Source organism: Phyllobates terribilis, unplaced genomic scaffold (assembly GCF_046119375.1).
Source record: "Phyllobates terribilis strain yellow unplaced genomic scaffold, ASM4611937v1 Scaffold_10__3_contigs__length_209671492, whole genome shotgun sequence".
Taxonomy (NCBI): Eukaryota; Metazoa; Chordata; class Amphibia; order Anura; family Dendrobatidae; genus Phyllobates; species Phyllobates terribilis.
The window spans coordinates 161,870,790-161,891,079 of NW_027362770.1; the positions used below are offsets into that span (position 1 = coordinate 161,870,790).

At 47.0% G+C, this 20,290-nt stretch overlaps 1 protein-coding gene across 3 annotated transcripts in view; it reads left to right on the forward strand.

Moving 5' to 3' along the window:
* Positions 1-278: 278 nt before the first annotated feature.
* PACSIN2 (protein kinase C and casein kinase substrate in neurons 2) overlaps positions 279-20,290 on the forward strand; it is a 71,473-nt gene continuing 51,461 nt past the window's right edge. For 2 of the 3 annotated variants that reach the window (XM_073650027.1, XM_073650031.1), the window contains exon 1: positions 279-411. The gene's annotated coding sequence lies outside the window, so the exon portion shown is untranslated. Of the gene's footprint in view, positions 412-3,571; positions 3,594-20,290 lie in introns of those variants that run through there. The other variant, XM_073650030.1, reaches the window with a different exon arrangement.

The following is a 20,290-nucleotide window of genomic DNA, read 5'->3' on the forward strand; positions in this document are numbered from 1 at the left end:
CAGGTTACAGTTAGGAGGGCACTCCTTCCCATTGAGGGTGCACTCAGGTTACAGTTATGGGGGCACTTCTGCCCACTGTGGGTGCCCATCATGGCTGTCCCTGTCACTTCCATCTCATGGTCACACTCTGCGGCTCTCAGTTCGTCACTGTAGAGCAGCACCGACTCAGGCTCTTCTATGCAGCCAGCCATCATCACGTGACTGCGTTCCAAACCTCACGTCAAAACGAGGCTTGTATTTAGACCCAGACTCCGCCTCCTCGTATGACGTTAGGGGGAGGGCTTTAGCGTGAGCCAATCGTCTGTCGGTAGTCGTGGTATCTGGGTGTGGCTGGGGAAGGCTGCAGAAGCTCCCGCCTGACAGGGAACCGAGAGGGGAGCGGCGGAGCCGGGAAGCCGGAGGCAGCGGGAGGTAATGCGGCTGTGTGCGCGCGGGGCTTCTGTTACACTGTGTCAGTGCTGCTCCTTGCAGTGTCCCCACCTGTGCTCGCCCCTGTTATTCTGCCCCGCTGTGAGGCTATTCCGTGTAGCTGTCAGGGCATGCTGGGAGTTGTGGTTTTGCTACAGCTGGAAAGCCACAGTTTAGATAGTGATGGCTTAAAGGGGATGTTCATGTTTGTGTTGTGGCCGCGCCTCACTGTGATTGGGCTGAGGCCTTTGCTGCAGCATCTCCCTGGACGGATTCATTGACCTCTGGGGCAGAGGTGCCTGTGAGATGATTGACAGTTGGTGCAGTGCCTGCAGGTGGCGGTGTAGCTGAGCTGTGTGTGCAGTATGCGCCGTTATCTGCGGGATCCTGTCAGGTGACGACTGCGGCCATTCATTGCCTGCTTGGAGGATTTTCTGCTCTGCGCCCCTTCTGGTTTAGTATTTGACAGCTAGTGTGACCTTCTGTCAGCAGAGCCTGTGCGTGTGTGCGCCATGTAGCAAAGCCTGTGTGTGTGTGTGTGTGTGTGTGTGTGCGCGCGTGCACGATGTAGCAGAGCCTGTGCGTGCACGATGTAGCAGAGCCTGTGCGTGCACGATGTAGCAGAGCCTGTGCGTGCACGATGTAGCAGAGCCTGTGCGTGCACGATGTAGCAGAGCCTGTGCGTGCACGATGTAGCAGAGCCTGTGCGTGCACGATGTAGCAGAGCCTGTGCGTGCACGATGTAGCAGAGCCTGTGCGTGCACGATGTAGCAGAGCCTGTGCGTGCACGATGTAGCAGAGCCTGTGCGTGCACGATGTAGCAGAGCCTGTGCGTGCACGATGTAGCAGAGCCTGTGCGTGCACGATGTAGCAGAGCCTGTGCGTGCACGATGTAGCAGAGCCTGTGCGTGCACGATGTAGCAGAGCCTGTGCGTGCACGATGTAGCAGAGCCTGTGCGTGCACGATGTAGCAGAGCCTGTGCGTGCACGATGTAGCAGAGCCTGTGCGTGCACGATGTAGCAGAGCCTGTGCGTGCACGATGTAGCAGAGCCTGTGCGTGCACGATGTAGCAGAGCCTGTGCGTGCACGATGTAGCAGAGCCTGTGCGTGCACGATGTAGCAGAGCCTGTGCGTGCACGATGTAGCAGAGCCTGTGCGTGCACGATGTAGCAGAGCCTGTGCGTGCACGATGTAGCAGAGCCTGTGCGTGCGTGCACGATGTAGCAGAGCCTGTGCGTGCGTGCACGATGTAGCAGAGCCTGTGCGTGCGTGCACGATGTAGCAGAGCCTGTGCGTGCGTGCACGATGTAGCAGAGCCTGTGCGTGCGTGCACGATGTAGCAGAGCCTGTGCGTGCGTGCGTGCACGATGTAGCAGAGCCTGTGCGTGCGTGCGTGCACGATGTAGCAGAGCCTGTGCGTGCACACGATGTAGCAGAGCGTGTGCGCGCGCACGATGTAGCAGAGCGTGTGCGCGCGCACGATGTAGCAGAGCGTGTGCGCGCGCACGATGTAGCAGAGCGTGTGCGCGCGCACGATGTAGCAGAGCGTGTGCGCGCGCACGATGTAGCAGAGCGTGTGCGCGCGCACGATGTAGCAGAGCGTGTGCGCGCGCACGATGTAGCAGAGCGTGTGCGCGCGCACGATGTAGCAGAGCGTGTGCGCGCGCACGATGTAGCAGAGCGTGTGCGCGCGCACGATGTAGCAGAGCGTGTGCGCGCGCACGATGTAGCAGAGCGTGTGCGCGCGCACGATGTAGCAGAGCGTGCGCGCGCGCGCACGATGTAGCAGAGCGTGCGCGCGCGCGCACGATGTAGCAGAGCGTGCGCGCGCGCGCACGATGTAGCAGAGCGTGCGCGCGCGCGCACGATGTAGCAGAGCGTGCGCGCGCGCGCACGATGTAGCAGAGCGTGCGCGCGCGCGCACGATGTAGCAGAGCCTGCGCGCGCGCGATGTAGCAGAGCCTGCGCGCGATGTAGCAGAGCCTGCGCGCGCGCGCGCGCGATGTAGCAGAGCCTGCGCGCGCGCGCGATGTAGCAGAGCCTGCGTGCGCGCGCGCGCACGATGTAGCAGAGCCTGTGTGTGCGCGTTAGATGCAGCAGTCACTGGGTGTTTTTTTTTTTTTTTTCTTTTTTTTCTTTTCTCGCTACTCATAAATGATCATTGCACCCACATAACACAATTTGTATCCTTAATTTTTTTTTCACTCTGCATGCATTGTCTAGAGCAGCATTAACAATTCTTCAGGCTTTAAAGTTGAAATCTCCCAGCACGTGGTGTTAGCTGCTCGCTCTCATACAAAGTGAAAAAATGTAACTGAGTTGTAGGAGCTCGGTTCATATGTTAGTGAAGCGCTTAGCATCATATTTGTTCATTGATAATCAACAGAATAGTGAGTGCAGCTCTGGGGTATAATACAGGATGTAACTCCGGATCAGGACAGGATCTGTAATGTATGTACACAGTGACTGCACCAGCAGAATAGCGAGTGCTGCTCTGGAGTATAATACAGGATGTAACTCAGGATCAGTAATGTAATGTATGTACACAGTGACTGCACCAGCAGAATAGTGAGTGTAGCTCTGGAGTATAATACTGGATGTAACTCAGGATCAGTAATGTAATGTATGTATACAGTGACTGCACCAGCAGAATAGTGTGTACAGCTCTGGAGTATAATACAGGATGTAACTCAGGATCAGTACAGGATCAGTAATGTATGTACGTTGTGACTGCACCAGCAGAATAGTGAGTGTAGCTCTGGAGTATAATACTGCATGTAACTCAGGATCAGTAATGTAATGTATGTACACAGTGACTGCACCAGCAGAATAGTGAGTGCAGCTCTGGAGTATAATACAGGCGGTAACTCAGGATCAGTAATGTATGAACACAGTACTGAACCAGCAGAGTGGTGAGTGCAGCTCTGGAGTGTACGTTTTTACCAGTTTGTAAGTGACCACTGTCGTTATTAATGTCTGCACCGAGCGAGATGCCTCCACATGGAGAAGGGCCGAGTGATTCCAGTGAAACTTGGCTCGGGCTGTGGTGACGATGTAGTAACCATCCTCTCCACTCCCAGTAACGCTGTAAATTGTGATTCATGTAGGTTAGCAACTGGTTGTAGGAAGGAGCCGGAGCTGCCGCCCTCCATGTTTCCTTGCTGGGAGTGATGTCATCACCTTGGTATGAGATAGCGGAGTCTTACCTACCTTTTCCTCGGCTGCTCGCTCACACATGGTGGCAGCGCTTTCCTGTGTTTATATGCTCGCTGTTTTATAGGGTATTTCCCTGTATTTATGACCACCATCCTTGCGGGGGTGTCTCATTAAGGAGAATCCTATAGATATAAATCCTCAAAACGGACATCTCTTTTTCTGGAGCTTGGATATGGTAGCACGTTGCGAGTGAGCCCTTAATGGGGTGCAGGCCCTTTCACGTGGGTAGCAACGAGTAGGCACGTAATTTTATATGGCGGTTATTTGGATGAACGGATGTGTGTGTGATACAAGGGGTTTTACCAGAACGGGAATAGCTGATAGAGCGGTACTAAACCTGGGGACCCCCTAGAGACAGACCCTTAAAGGGACACGTACTCTTTCACCCGGGTGGGTCCCGCGGCTGTCAGTGAGTAGGCGCGTAAATTATATTGTGGTTATTTACATGAACAGATGTGTGATACAGGGGGGGGTTACCAGAACGGGAATAGCTGATAGAGGGGGTTACTAAACCTGGGGACCCCGTGAGACAATCCCTTAAAGGGTTTATTTAACTTTTAAAAAAATAAAAAATGGGATGATAGGTGATTAACCAGCGAATTGGTGGGGTTCCGACTTTTGAGAGGTTGGTCTCCGAAATTCTTCATCTGCTCTGTACTTGATGTCCTCCGGATCGCACGCTCCCTGGTTCATAAAGGGTTACAGCTGTATGTATGCGGAGCACAAACCCCGCAGAGATCACCTTGTGATGTCAGACCTACGGCGGTGTAAATCCACAGATCAGCCGTCTCCCCGGCCCTTAGGACTTTTTTTTTTCTCTTTCTTCTCCCCAAGATGGTTATTTGGTTTACTAAGGAAAATGCAATTAACTCGCGGGCACGTAACGCGTGTGACGGAGCGTATGATTGTGCTATCGTCTGGTGTTCGCTGAACTAATTCCCCCCTCCCCCTTAAGATCACAGAAAAGAGCTCGGGACGCAGCGGCGAAGGAATGCTCTCTCTCTTAAGTTCTGAAGTAATAAAAAATTGGGCCAAAAATGTTCCCAAGCCAATCTTCTGAGACCTGCTAAGTTAATAGCGAGCAGTTGCTGCTTCCTTTACTCGCCGTGGGCTGGAGTTTGTATACTGCCTGTGAGATGCGAGCTGCTGCACAGCCTGTTTCCTCTCCTGGGCCTTGGACCTTAATCTGTGACTTTTCCGCACACTGCTCAGAATTTGGAGGTAATTTTACACATTTAGCTTTTCCTTATTGCTTCTGTTTCAGGCAGATTTGTTTTCTACTGTCTCGTTTGGTTCTCAAGTAATAAAAAAAATTGGGTAAAAAATGTTCCCGAGCCACTCGGCGACATCCAGAAATCTTCTGAGCCCTGGTAAGTTAATAGCGAGCAGTTGCTGCTGCCTTTAGTTGCTGTGGGCTTGAGTTTGCACAGCCTGTCGCCTCTCCTGGGCCTTGGACCTTAATCTGTGACTTTTCCGCACACTGCTCAGAATTTGCCTACTCCTGTAGCCTCTCAAGCAATAAAAAAATGGGCAAATAATGTTCCCAAGCCAATCTTGTAAGACAATAGCGAGCAGTTGCGGCTGCCTTTACCCGCTGTGGGCTGAAGTTTGTATACTACCTGTGACATGTGAGCTGCTGTACAGCCTGTCGCCTCTCCCGGGCCTAGGACCTTAATCTGTGACTTTTCCGCACACTGCTCAGAATCTGAAGGTCGTTTTACACATTTTAGCTTTAGTTATTGCATCAGTTTCAGGCAGATTTGTTTTCTATCATCTCATTCTATTAAACGGCGTTTCCCGAGTAGCCGTGACAGCCCCCGCTCCTCGCACCTGTTTTTTCTTCCATTCCGATGTCTTTTTTTTCACTTGTTGGTGTCAGGCATCAGTAGCGCCCACATTGTGTGTGTGTAAAGAGCTCATCAGATAATGGAGAACAATGACTGCGCTGCGGCGGCCATTGTATTCCCTACTTGTGCTATGTAAGCTGAATGTACTGGTGTGCGCGCCTGGCATTTAAAGCCATTAATCCGCATTGTATTCCTTGTGAAGGGCCATTAAACGTCAATGGGAAGAAAAAAAAAAAAAGATACCGTTTACAGCTGTGATGCTGTTGTCCTCTGTTATCATCCAGGGTGCAGTAATAATGTGATGACCTTGTCCTGGGCAGCTGCCTGCACCAATCTTACCCTCCAGCGCAGCCGCAAAATGTCACCCTAGAGCACTGATGTCTGTGCATTGTCTGGCGGTATTATTACTTTTTAGAGGTGCTGTTACGTGGAGGTGTTTATGCACTGCAGAGGGGCATTATTTTAATGTTGCACAAGGTTCAGCTTTAGGGTTCTTGGCAGTAGTCGCTCCTTCCTTCCTTCCTTCCATCCTTTGAGTCTTTCTGTAATCCTATACAGGTGCAGATGACGATCCAACGTAGGATGCTGCCATGTAATGGTCACATGTTTATTTCATGAAGATAATCAGAAGGGTCGTGTCATTTAGATGCATACTGATCTTGAGTTACATCCTGTGTTTTACTCCAGAGCTCCACTCACTATTCTGCTGGTGCAGTCACTGTGTACATACATTACATTACTGATCTTGAGTTACATCCTGTGTTTTACTCCAGAGCTGCACTCACTATTCTGCTGGTGCAGTCACTGTGTACATACATTACATTACTGATCCTGAGTTACATCCTGTATTATACTCCAGAGCTGCACTCACTATTCTGCTGGTGCAGTCACTGTGTACATACATTACATTACTGATCCTGAGTTAAATCCTGTATTATACTCCAGAGCTGCACTCACTATTCTGCTGGTGCAGTCACTGTGTACATACATTACATTACTGATCCTGAGTTACATCCTGTATTATACTCCAGAGCTGCACTCACTATTCTGCTGGTGTGGTCACTGTGTACATACATTACATTACTGATCCTGAGTTACATCCTGTATTATACTCCAGAGCTGCACTCACTATTCTGCTGGTGTGGTCACTGTGTACATACATTACATTACTGATCCTGAGTTACATCCTGTATTATACTCCAGAGCTGCACTCACTATTCTGCTGGTGCAGTCATTGTGTACATACTTTACATTACTGATCCTGAGTTACATCCTGTATTATACTCCAGAGCTGCACTCACTATTCTGCTGGTGCAGTCATTGTGTACATACTTTACATTACTGATCCTGAGTTACATCCTGTATTATACTCCAGAGCTGCACTCACTATTCTGCTGGTGTGGTCACTGTGTACATACATTACATTACTGATCCTGAGTTACATCCTGTATTATACTCCAGAGCTGCACTCACTATTCTGCTGGTGCAGTCATTGTGTACATACATTACATTACTGATCCTGTACTGATCCTGAGTTACATCCTGTATTATACTCCAGAGCTGCACTCACTATTCTGCTGGTGTGGTCACTGTGTACATACATTACATTACTGATCCTGAGTTACATCCTGTATTATACTCCAGAGCTGCACTCACTATTCTGCTGGTGCAATCACTGTGTACATACATTACTGATCCTGAATTACATCAGTATTAGTAATGTAATGTATGTGCACAGTGACTGCACCAGCAGAATAGTGAGTGCAGCTCTGGAGTATAATACAGGATGTAACTCAGGATCAGTAATGTATGTACACAGTGAGTGCAGCTCTGGAGTATAATACAGGATGTAACTCAGGATCAGTAATGTAATGTATGTGCACAGTGACTGCACCAGCAGAATAGTGAGTGCAGCTCTGGAGTATAATACAGGATGTAACTCTTCGCTTTCTGATAAATGATTGTCTTTGTCCAAGGAATAGCTCAATTTTTTTCCGCTCTTTATGACATCTAGATGAGATCGGGGGCTCGTTGTTCCGTGTGTGACCGGGTTTACAGTGACCGGAGGATATGAGGAGCTGCACTCGCCTCTTCTATACATAGTTCTGCTCTTACGGATCCCTTAGTTTCATTCTGCTCTGGTTTGGGGGAGGAGGAGGAGGGAGGCTTCCAGTTTCTTGTAACGTTTTCCTCTCTTGAAAGGGGAAGTCTGGTAATTAGTGAATTTGTAGATACATTGTTTGGGTTAGTGATGCCCCCATGTTCTTTTTCTTTGTACTACTGGGTCACTGGATGCATATATGGGCCACTGTCTGAAGATCACTCTTACAGGGGTGGTCCGCCAGGCGGTCTTGTGATTTTGAACCCCCTCCACATTTGGGTTGTCGGCTATTTTTTTTTTTTTTATTTAAAAAAAATAATGGGCCTATGGTGGTCTTAAACACAAAAAAGAAACATATATACTCTAATTTTATTCCTTTACTTTCCCCCACTGTTCCTGGGTGCTACTGCTCTACAGCATGAGACCGCTGCAGCCAGTCACTGCTCCCTGATTGGCTGCAGTGGTCACCTAAAGAGGATGTATATGCAGTGGTATTGATGAAGAGTTTACAGACAATGGAACGTTTCGAGCTTCGTGGGAAATCCACTTTTGGTTTTACGGTTTCCCGGCCACTTCCACGTTTCCTGATCCTGTGTGACGGCTCTGACGATGGACGTCTCGTTTCCCCCTTTTCTCGGCCTGAGGACGGATCAGTGTGTCTCTACAGGGAGGGCAGGGTGATACTGTCGCTCATCCGCTCGTGTCGTCTTACATAATGGGAAATAATAAGGGAAAAAATTGAATCTTTTTACAGCTTCCTCCATTATTTCCTCTGCCGGATTTTTATAGTTCTCCCCCCTGCCGTCCTGCTATTATGATTGCTCGGCGCAGCTTGTGCTTTGTACAATCTGGTCTGTACGTGCAGAAAGATGAAACGCTTTTATACCCCCCCCAACTCGATTCCCCTTAGCTGCACCCTGGGCTAAACCCTGATCTCTCTGGGTAGCAACCAAAACAAGCCTGCGAAGAAAAGGCAGGCAGTCTGTTGTATGACCCCTGCTGTCCAGCACGACGAAAAGTCAGTCCGACTAAAACGCCCTCAACGAATCAATAGACTCCTCCATGACTCCTCCATGACTCCTCCATGACTCCTCCATGACTCCTCCATGACTCCTCCATGACTCCTCCATGACTCCTCCATGACTCCTCCATGACTCCTCCATGACTCCTCCATGACTCCTCCATGACTCCTCCATGACTCCTCCATGACTCCTCCATGACTCCTCCATGACTCCTCCATGACTCCTCCATGACTCCTCCATGACTCCTCCATGACTCCTCCATGACTCCTCCATGACTCCTCCATGACTCCTCCATGACTCCCCCATGACTCCCCCATGACTCCCCCATGACTCCCCCATGACTCCCCCATGACTCCCCCATGACTCCCCCATGACTCCCCCATGACTCCCCCGCTGTAGGATACTCTGATCACCCAGTGATAGTCAGGCCCGTTTTGGTCGTCAAAGTACCATTAGGCTGGGCAATTTATGACCAGCTTAAAAGGGTTGTCAATGTTTGGGTGGGAAGGGAGGGTGCTACTTTCTTCTTAAAATAGCACCACCCATGTGTATAGGTTGAACATGGTATTGCAGCTCTACTGACAGAAATGCAACCTGCAGTCTGGCGAGGCGCTGTTTTTGGAATCCACCTTCCCTGTAAGGGAGAGGTGGAAGGAAAATCAATCTAGTTCCATTAGGACATACTAGTAAGATAGTCCTGGCCCCCGTCTTAGTATTCATTATAGCATCTTTACTACTTAGGATCAGGACTCTGCAAGGCAAAGATCCTTCCATCCCTGAGTAATGGAGCCCGCGAGGGCATTTAAGGAGACTGTACCTTTTAATTGGATTAATTACTTAAAAAAAATTCAATGCCAAATCTCCCTTGTTCCAAAGATTTATCTCCTGCATTGTACACTCTGACACTCATCTTTATTGCAGGGGGGGGGGGGGAGCGTCTAGCTCATTTTAAAGGCACAGAATAAATATATTTATCTACACATCTAGATTTATTCAGTATGGAGTATGAGAAATCCCGGCACTTCCAGCTCCGGCTGCCATCACTGCAGTTATTAATGGTCGTCTGAGGAACCTTCTGCCGCTGAATGCTCTTGAGCAAATCATCAAGATCTGCTGCTGGCAGCTCCGGTGTAATCACCGACCGGTGACGTCCCAGATGTGCTCGATGGGAGACAAGTCCGGAGACGCTGCAGACCATGGTGGCACATTCAGGCCACGCAGGCGGTTCACAGGAGCACTAGCAACATGCAGGCTTGTGTTGTTGTGTTGAAAAATGGTTCCTGGGACCCTTTAGAAGAAATGGTCGCACCACTGGTTCTAACAAATCAATGTAACCCCACGTTAAGTGTCCCTGAAATGAAGACTAGAGGGGTCAGGCTGATGTACGTTATGTCCCCCCCATGGTATTGTCCTTGAAGTAGGTCCGGTGTGATATTCCATCATGAAGATCTCATAATGGCGTGGTCTCCAGACCAATCTGGACTCTCGGAGAGGTCACCACAAGGGAATATCACACCTGTCCTACTCCCAGAATTGGAGTAGTGTAAGGTACGGTAGATGGACCACTCTAGTCTCGATTCCATATGCATTAACAGTTCAGTGTTACATTGATGTGGTAGAACTGGTGGTGCAGCCATTTCTTCTAAGGGTCCCAGGAGCCATTTTTCAAATCGACAACACCAGGCCACATGTTGCTCGTGCTACTGTGAGGAGACTGTGTAGCCTAAACGTGCCACCATGGCTGCAGCGTCTCCATCCAGCACATCTGGGACGTCATTGGTTGGTGATTACAAAGGAGCTGCCAGCAGAGGATCTTGATGATTTGCACAAGTGCATTCAGCGGCAGAACATTCCTCAGACGACCACTAATGATCATAGTGATAGCAGCCATTTCTTTGTCACTTGTAGATCAGTAACCTGCCTATCCATCCTGTGATTTCCAGAATTACACCACTTTTTCCTTCTTGGTGCTTATATTTTAAAGTTGAGTGTATAGAGTCACAGAAAAAAAGTTAAAGGGATTGTCCAGTGGGTCAATATAATTTCTAAAAGAGCTCAAAGCAGCAAAACCCCTCACTGACCCCTGCCATTCCAGCTATGCTCTGGGTGCACACAGGAAGCGCCGCTCAGTGAAATCATTGCTAGTTTTTACTTTATTTTTTATCTTTAAACATTTTTTTTTTATTCCCTGGAGAAACCCCTTTAAGAACACTTATCCACTATTGTTTTTGCAGTGTAAAGCTCCAGACTTTTAAATTCCATATCAGAGTGTTCAGCCTTGCCCCCATTTCAGTAAGGAACACCCCTTTCGCTTTTTATGTCCATTTTCATAAACCACACCCTTTTGACCGAATCACAACAATGGAGGACATTCATGAAAGCTTTGCTGTACATTTCAACCAATCACAGCGCAGCTTTAATTTCATATTTAGCTCTTGACAAATGAAAGCTGTGACCTGATTGGTTGCTATGGGCCACAAAGATAGAATCTATCTAATTTTCCCTATGGCTTCCATATTACATTTGGGGGTCAGCGAATGGAGAACACCCTAATTGTCCCCTCCACTAGTTCCTAGATGGGAAACATCTGGTGAAGATGTGACCTGATGTCGATACTAGTATTTGGCAGATTAATGTTGTGGCCTAAAACACAGAGTTAACTGTTGTCCATAGCAACCAATCACAGCACAGCTTTCATTTTTCAAGAGCAGATTACGGAATGAAATCTGCGCTGTGATTGGTTGCTATAGTCAACAGACAGTTTTGTGTTTTTATATTGGTTTCATAAATCTGGCCTATGTAACTTCTGTGGCCCTGCGGCTACAAGGGGCCAGTGTAGGACTTTTGGTGCTGCAAATTATATTTTAATAATTAATAAAATATTTTTTTAAATAGGGCCTTCACATATATACATGTTATATGACAACATTCGGCGTCCATGTCTGCTCTACAGCCCTCATTGCTCTGCTAAGATTATGTCGGCACTATTTTCAGAAGCTGTAATCTCGTTTGCAGTACTTAGCCCTCTGAACGTCAGCTGTTTGCGGGCGTTTTTATTTATTTATTTCTCCCCGCGTAGCATTGCAGCTCATCCCTGCAGCAGTATGGATCCGCCACCGACGGCTTGTATCACCTTACAGTCCCCGCGGGCACCGTTTGTCATTATAGGAGCACGATAACGCTCTTCTAATGTGACATTGTGCCCGGAGGACCCCCACACAGGCTTTCTTTTTTTGCCTGTTACTTGGCTGGCAGAACAGGGGTTAACGGCGCACCGGTCGTGTGCAGCGTGACGCCGTCTTCTGTTTTTCCTGCAGGCTTTCAATTTATTTTACGCACCGAGGAGTAATCTGTTTTTACTCTCGCTCGTTTAATAATGTAATTCTATGCAGCGGGTAATAGGAAGCCGATCAATTATATTCAACCACACAAGATGCGTGAATTTAATAAAGAGGAAGCAGAAGAGGCCATAATAGTACAATCGCTTATTGGAAAGGGAACCCCGCTCCTGACCCCTTATTTTACTGGATGAGTGCATGTTCTCAACTAAGAAACCTTTTCGCAAGCACTATCCAAAACAAGAAGTGCCATTAACTAATCGAAACTCGCCGTCCTATCTAGAAGGGTCATTGATCGGCAGATAAGTGATTCCCACCATCCCCAACAAACTATTCCAAACCCTTAAAACGAAAAGGGTGATGAACCGATGGGGTAGAAGTGCCCCTAAATTAACCGTTCCCAACCCTCCAAACCAGAAGCGTCAGGGATCGAAGGGGAGACATACCACCAAGCCTCCAAACTAGAAAGGGCAGGGATCGAAGGAGGGGGGGGACATGCCACCAAGCCTCCAAGCTAAAAGGGTCAGGGATCGAAGGGGATGAAGTGCCTACCATCTAACTGTTCCAATATAGTTGGGTCAGGGATCAATTTGGAAGAAATTCTCCCAGCCCCACCCTAAACCAGAAGGGTTTATCAATGGGGGAAGAAGTGTCCCCAACCCTCCAAACTAGAAGGGTCAGGGATCGGAGGGGATGAAGTGCTTACCATCCAACCATTCCAATACGGTTGGGTCAGGGATTGATTTGGTGGAAATACTCCTAACCAATCATCCCTGCCTCACCCTGAAGCAGAAGCGTTTGGTATCACTGGATAAGAAGCACCCCCAACCCGCCAAACCAGAAGGGTCAGGGATGTAAGGAGGAGACATGCTCCCAACCCTCCAAACTAGAAGGGTCAGGAATCCATGGGGATGAAGTGCCTACCATCCAACTGTTCCAATACAGATGGGTCAGGAATTGATTTGGAAGAAATTCTCCCAGCCCCACCCTGAACCAGAAGGTTTTGTTATTGATGGGGGGAGAAGAATCCCCAACCCGCCAAACCAGAAGGGCCAGGGATCGAAGGAAGAGACATGCTCCCAACCCTCCAAACTAGAAGGGTCAGGGATCCATGGGGATGAAATGCCTACCATCCAACTGTTCCAATACAGACTGGAGATGGGTCAGGGATCGATTTGGAAGAAATTCTTCCACCCAACCATCCCCAACCCCTTCCAAACCAGAAGGTTTGAGTATCAATGGGGGAGAAATGCTCCAACCAACTGTCTGGGTCAGGGATGAAGGAGGTAGAAGTGCCCCCAACCAGCCTTAGCCAATCCTCCATATCAGAAAAGTTGGGGATTTTTGGGTTCTTATCACTGATGCTTATTGAAATCCCCATCTCATGACTGGCTTTCACCTGGGCTCATACCTCACTGTCCTCCGCGAGCCTCTTTTGAGGTTTATTTCCCTTGAGGTGTCAACTGAGGATGCATGGGGTGATATGTAATGGCCGCCTCTACCTCCAAGAGGGACATCCCATAAGGTACCTCATCCCTCATTGTAAACCATGCACTAAACGAACATTAGAAAGAATGCTGGGTGCCAATGAGCAGAATGTTGCATCCTCCAAACGAGCATTGAGATAAGATTGTAATTTAGTAACTTGAAAGCAGCGCCACACCTTACTACAGGTTGTGTCTGGTATTGCAGAGAGAAATTTTGCAATTTTTCTTTTTTGCAAAATGTGCAGCTTTGTGTTTTCTAAACAGGATGATCTTGATGCATCAACAGAACTGGAGAACACTAGATCTGCAAATAATATCTGAATCATGGCTTGGCTGATGGCAAAGAACCCACTAATGATGAGAGAGATTGGCATCGTCAAGTGCGTAATTGTTAAAAATGACCAGACATGATCAGATTCCAAAATTGATGTTTCCCTATGAAAATATTAGAAATACTTGGCTCCTTTCTTCCTAATACAGCACTTCACAGGTCTACAGGTTGTGTGTGGTATTGCAGCTTGGCCCTATTCATTGCAATGGGACTGAGCTGTAATACCAGTAACCAGGTGCCGTTTTTGGAAGAAAACCGCTATGTTTTTCTAAAGCTGGAAAACATCTGTCCTCTGACTTCAATTTTGTTTAAAAACAAAGAAACTGTGCTTTACTAACCCTTCCCAGGTCCAGTATTGACCCTCCACTGCTCCTTGAGTTGTCTTTTACTGACTGCAGTGCTGGTAACACGTAGACTAACTGAACATGAGGATGGGGGATTTTCGAAGCTGGAAAACCCCTTTTTTTAAAGCTGGTATGATCTGTTATAATACTGATATATTATGTTTTCTGGATCCGTTCTTTTGAATGCCATATGGTTTTAAGAAAATCTGTCACCTGGTCAAAATTGTCCAGTTTTTCCTCTTATGGTAATCCCGCCGCTCCCTTGAGTATTCCACTTTTTATTTTTTCTAAATCCGCCATACGGTTCTTGAGATATGGGCTTTTTTATTTAGTGCTAAGTTTTATGGCTCTCTCCTAAGGGGGCTTTGCTCACAGGATTCTCTGGGGGCATGTCTAGACTACTCTACACAGCTTTTAAGCCACACCCCAATTTTAAAGATTTAAAACTTGGCACTAAATACAAAGGCCCATATCTCTAGAACCGTATGGAGGATTTAGGGGAAAAAAAGTGGAATACTCAGGGGAGCAGCAGAAATAAAACATGAGCAAAGAGTGGCTAATTTTGACTTGATGACAGATCCCCCTTTAAGGCTGGCCATACACCTTAAATAGCTGTTGGCCCACAGCTGTGTCTCCAGACCCCTTGCTCATACATATGCATGAGGAAATGGGCTATTTGTGACATCTTTAGCAGCTGCTTATCTACTGTGGAACAAAAGGATTGCGCATGTTGAAGGCCAACTACCCCATCGTATTCTTCCCCCAGCATCTGTCATTGGGTATTCATACATATTATCCTGCCGATATTCATTGGTTTGGCCGACATGAAATCTAATATTTTAAGCCCAGTTTTAGAAATCCATCAAAGATACAGCACGGGTGGTTAGGTTTCGCGCAGCCTCAAGAGCTGTAATCTTCTACTTGAGTAGAAGTCTTGTCTTTGGTCATATGTGGAGACTAAGCGCCAGAAGCCTTTGGATGGCAACTAAAATATGTGGAATGTTACTCCCTGAAGATGTTAGGAGTCAAGTGGGTCCACCCCAGTAATTTTAGCTTTATTCGACCTTGTCTGAAAATGTCCCGGTAGAAGGGTGTCCATCCTATGGAGAGGACCTCATTCACCTGGAGAGGAGACGCTAATCTCTGTTGATAGACATGATGTAAAACGTGCTCCTCGCCGGTTTGTATTCCAGACTTGATCGGAGCTTCCTTCCTTTCTTCTCCTCGGTTGGCTTGATGTATGTCTGCGTCTTTTGAAAACTGGAGCAGAGTTTGCCAGAGGCGGCACGTGGATTTATCTTGGATCTTTTTCAAGGCTCGATAAGAGAGGAGACCCTTTCATGAAAGTGTTTGGAGACGCAGAAATGTAAATGCAATTTTTACGCTCCACTATATGATAACACTGTGCACATTGCCGGTCAGCATATAGGAAATGCTCTCCTAATCTCCAGCATGTTTATTGGAAAGCCGTGGCATCATTTACAGGCTCTTCTGCCGGCCCCGCTTTGCTTTTTTTTTTTGCAGCCGCCTCCTCCTCTTGTGCCGGCCCCTCTTTGCTTTTTGCTGCCACCTCCTCCTCTTGGGCCGGCCACGCTTTGCTTTTTGCTGCTGCCTCCCCCTCTTGGACCAGCCCCGCTTTGCTTTTTTTTTTTTTTCTGCAGCCGCCGCCTCCTCTTGTGCCGGCCCCGCTTTGCTTTTTGCTGCCACCTCCTCCTCTTGTGCCGGCCCCGCTTTGCTTTTTGCTGCCACCTCCTCCTCTTGGACCGGCCCCACTTTGCTTTTTGCTGCCACCTCCTCCTCTTGGACCGGCCCCACTTTGCTTTTTGCTGCTGCCTCCCCCTCTTGGACCAGCCCCGCTTTGCTTTTTGCTTTTTGCAGCCTCCTCCTCTTGGGCCAGCCCTGCTTTGCTTTTTTTTTTTGCAGCCACCTCCTCCTCTTGGGCCGGCCCTGCTTTTCTTTTTTCTTTTTTTTTTTTTTGCAGCCTCCTCTTGTGCCGCCACCCTCTCCCCCCACTTTTTGTTCCAGAATTGGTGATGTGGAGGGGACTAATGGTAACATGAGTAATGTTTTTTGCTGATGGCCTTCAGATGTCATATATCTCCCATGGATCCCATCTACGATGGTAAGATAAACCAGTAGGACAGAAAGTTAATGGAGACTGCAAAATAATTAAAATAATAAAAATTCCAGCCATACTAGTTGCATTCTTTAAAGTCTGAATGTTTCCCAAACGTTGCATGTGACCGTCTCGATGACTTGTTGCGATGCAGATGAAATGGGACTTCTCTCTTTGCTGACCTTTTTAGCTCCTTTACTTCTGAGGAGGCCTCAAGTGCACACAGGAGAGTTATCCTGCCGCCTTCGTACATTATTCACGCTGTTAGTAAAATATTAAGTGCATGCCTAGGCTTCTTATCCTGGATTCTCTGCTGTTGTGAAATCGGCGTCAAGGGTCACCAAAATGTCCTCCCTCTCCTGCTGCCTCAGAGAGTGGTAATGTTAAATTTTTACCCTGTTCTCCAGGGCAGCTCCGCTCCTCCATAATCTAACTGATGTATTGTGGATTGTGGACTTAAAGGGGTTTTGGAAAACCCCCAGCCCCCGACTGCTGCTGGTATATGTTCTTGTTTGGCTGCAGCGCTGTTGACCTGCTGCAGTCGGTGATCAATGGTTCTGAGCGGCTTGTGCCATCGACTGGACTATATACAGGAGCAAAGTAGGGTGAGGCCACTGATGGTGGTCATGAACAAATAAAGTAGCACACTGTAACACTGAGTATATAGATGTGAAATATGAAATATGAATAGCATAACTGCTGTAAAAAATAGAAATAAATGAAAAATTTTTTGAAAAATTTTTTTAGCGCATGAAATATGAAGTATGGAAAATGAATAGCATTACTGCTGTAAATAAATGAGAAATCTTAGCGCATAAATTGGCCAATTCATGTGTACCTGACAGCCGCGGTAAGGCGTTTCTCGATGTCAGGACCTACCAATGTGAATACCTCTCTAAGAGACCTCCGTCTGCTTATGTGTGGGAAAGACAGATCCTGATGCATTTAAAACCACCTGCGGCATGGGGGTGGGGGTGGAGTGCTCAGTCAACGCTAAATCTAGTAACAAAGAGAATGACGGCACTTCCACTACAAAAACTAGGTGTGAACAGGTGCTTACTAAGAGCAGCTACCTCCATATATAATGAACAAATAAAGTAGCACACTGTAACACTGAGTATATAGATGTGAAATATGAAATATGAATAGCATAACTGCTGTAAAAAATAGAAATAAATGAAAAAATTTTTGAAATTTTTTTTTAGCACATGAAATATGAAGTGGCCAATTTATGCACTAAGATTTCTCATTTATTTACAGCAGTAATGCTATTCATTTTCCATACTTCATATTTCATGCGCTAAAAAAAATTTTCAAAAATTTTTTCATTTCTATTTTTTACAGCAGTTATGCTATTCATATTTCATATTTCACATCTATATACTCAGTGTTAGTGTGCTACTTTATTTGTTCATTATATATGGAGGTAGCTGCTCTTAGTAAGCACCTGTTCACACCTAGTTTTTGTAGTGGAAGTGCCGTCATTCTCTTTGTTACTGATGGTGGTCAGACCTGCCGTCTATCTTGCGTCTATGTTGGGGTCTCCTGACTCTCCTCCGAAAGGGAAGGTAACAAGGATTGGGCATATTGAATGTCAACATGCCTAATCCTTTTATCACATGAGATAATCCACTATTGGAAGTGTCCGATATCTGCTTACTCCACTTTCTCCATTGAGAACACTTGTTCAGTCGCCTGAACGTATATGTGCATGGTGAGGTCTGGAGAAATAATGCCAGTTGACTTCTATTGACCTCCTAAGGTCTTTCTGAAGTGGTGGGCTACAAGCATTTAAAGTCACCATTACTACTGTGGTTGACGTTCGGCCTGTCCATGCTCTCGAATGACAGTTTTGCCTGTATATGGTCCAACACCATTGAAAAGCTGACAGGCAAACCCTCTTCTACGACGGTGGCCGTATTGATGATTGCTCTATAACATGGCTGAAAATTGGACGACTCAAGGACTTCAATTTTTAGTCTGGTTCACATATTTATGTTCGGAAATGTATAATGTGATAGTTTGGTTTGGTCAGGATGTGGTGAGTATCACATCTATGTCTTTGTAGTTAGTGCAGAGGTAGACTACACGGCTACAGCTTTATGGGAATCCTTTACTGACTCGTTGGCTACGATTGATGATCTCCAGTCCCACATACAGATATTTGATGTTGGGAGAGGTTGTCTGGAAGTTGAGGTTTTTGGAGTAGTTTGAGGATTACACATGGCTCTTCATATGTTCTTCCTCTAGTGAATCGTTATGTCTCCTTTACTCGCTCCCTTCACTCTTGGGATTGTTCCCAGAAGATCCCACTATGATATGAGTGGAATGAGCTCCCCTAATAGCGTCATATTTCCTATAGGAACAAGCAATCTGGCATGTTGAAATCCCACATGTCCCATGTTTCTTGGAAGGGAGTCTCCCAGTGACAAATGTTAGGAAAAAGAAGGATGGGACATGTTGGGAATGTTGGAATCCAACTGTTTTGTTCCCAAGAGAACTAAGCCACTTCCAGAGGTGTCTCCTCGCCGCTTATTCCCCATTGAGAACATGGATGTAGTGAGTAATGGTTGATGGCTAAAGTCCACACAACTCTCATAGCTCCAGGGGTCGAACTCCAAGACAAAGCCCGTCTAGATGTAGGCCAAAACTGTAGACATGGCCAAGTATGTCTAGACACACAATTTCTTTGAGTACTAGTTCCGGAGATAGGATGGTTGGGTGGACTTCATCCGTCAGCAATTCCTCCTGCCTCTGCTAACATATGTGTACTTGGGGAGTGAAGAGAGGTTTTTTTTTTTCCCCTCCCATGGACTTCAAATTTACAAAGTGTGATAAGCTCCAACCTTTTCCTCTACATATGTGTACTTGGTGGGGAATAAGGTACTACCAGACACCTTTGGAAGTGGCTTGGCTTCCATGAAATCCAACATGTCCAATCTTTTCTTTCCGCCAACATTGGCAGGATTGTTATGGAGTCACCATAGTACTAACCGACACTATTAGGTCTCGTTTTCATGTAGTGCCGACTTTGATTGTTTTTCTAATGACCTTGACGTGACGAGACAGAAGTCTCCAGATGAAAACTTTTTAAGCTCGATGTGGTCACAACATCTTCCACCTCCGCATGTCTCGGCAGGTTGTGATATGGGCAGTCATGTTTTCTCATGTCCCTCCATGAGTTCTATCATCAGGTTCATCTTCTCGTCTTTCCTGGGAGTGCCGGGCCAGAGGGCGTGTATAGGATTTAATTTTGGAATTGCTAATTATCATTTTGAACTCTCCTACAATATCATTAGGAACGTCCATGCTTATAGTAGGGCCGGGACACCATAAACATATACTTGTAATAATAGTACCCGACGTTGCAAAAGACAGGTTCTTCATCGGAGCTCCTGATTCTCCTACTTGTCAGGTTTTGGTGATTGAGTCATAGGTGGAATTTACAATGTTGGCGAGATGTTCATATTTTGACCTAGATTGGGTAGGTGAAGAGGGGGCCATCATATTACAGAGCAGTCCCTTGATTAGTGAACGCAAAGGGTACTGGTCACTAGGTTTAGCATTGGAAGCCTTTTCCTCCTCGATGTAAGGCATAAAAATACCTTTTTGTTTGAAAGATTTTCAGAAATTTGAAAGACTTTTTTTGTACCACTTTCCAAATTGTCCTCTGAGTGTTTCCAGACCCGCCAAGCTAGGCTCTTAGGCAATTCTTTATGTAGACATCCCAAATGGACCACTCTGGTGGAAAACTGGTGCATGTGCAGTGGTTTTGTCACTTTGTGGGTAGGGAAATGCTATATATTCTGCACATGCACAGGGTTCTAGGGTCGTCATCTTTCTCAAATCGGGGCTTGCTGTCATGCCCGCAGGTAGCGCACGTGGTTCGTGGACCTACTGTGCCACAGTGCTGGGCTTGTGTAGGAGAAGGGCGTATCTAAGCGGCTACCTCGTTTTCAGTGGGGTCCCTGATGGTGGAGTTAGGCTTGAGATGCAGGTAGCCGCTAGGTACCACTCCTAGGCAGTCCCCGGTACTGCAGCTGCTGAAGTTCGCAGACACTGACTTAGGCTTCATTCAG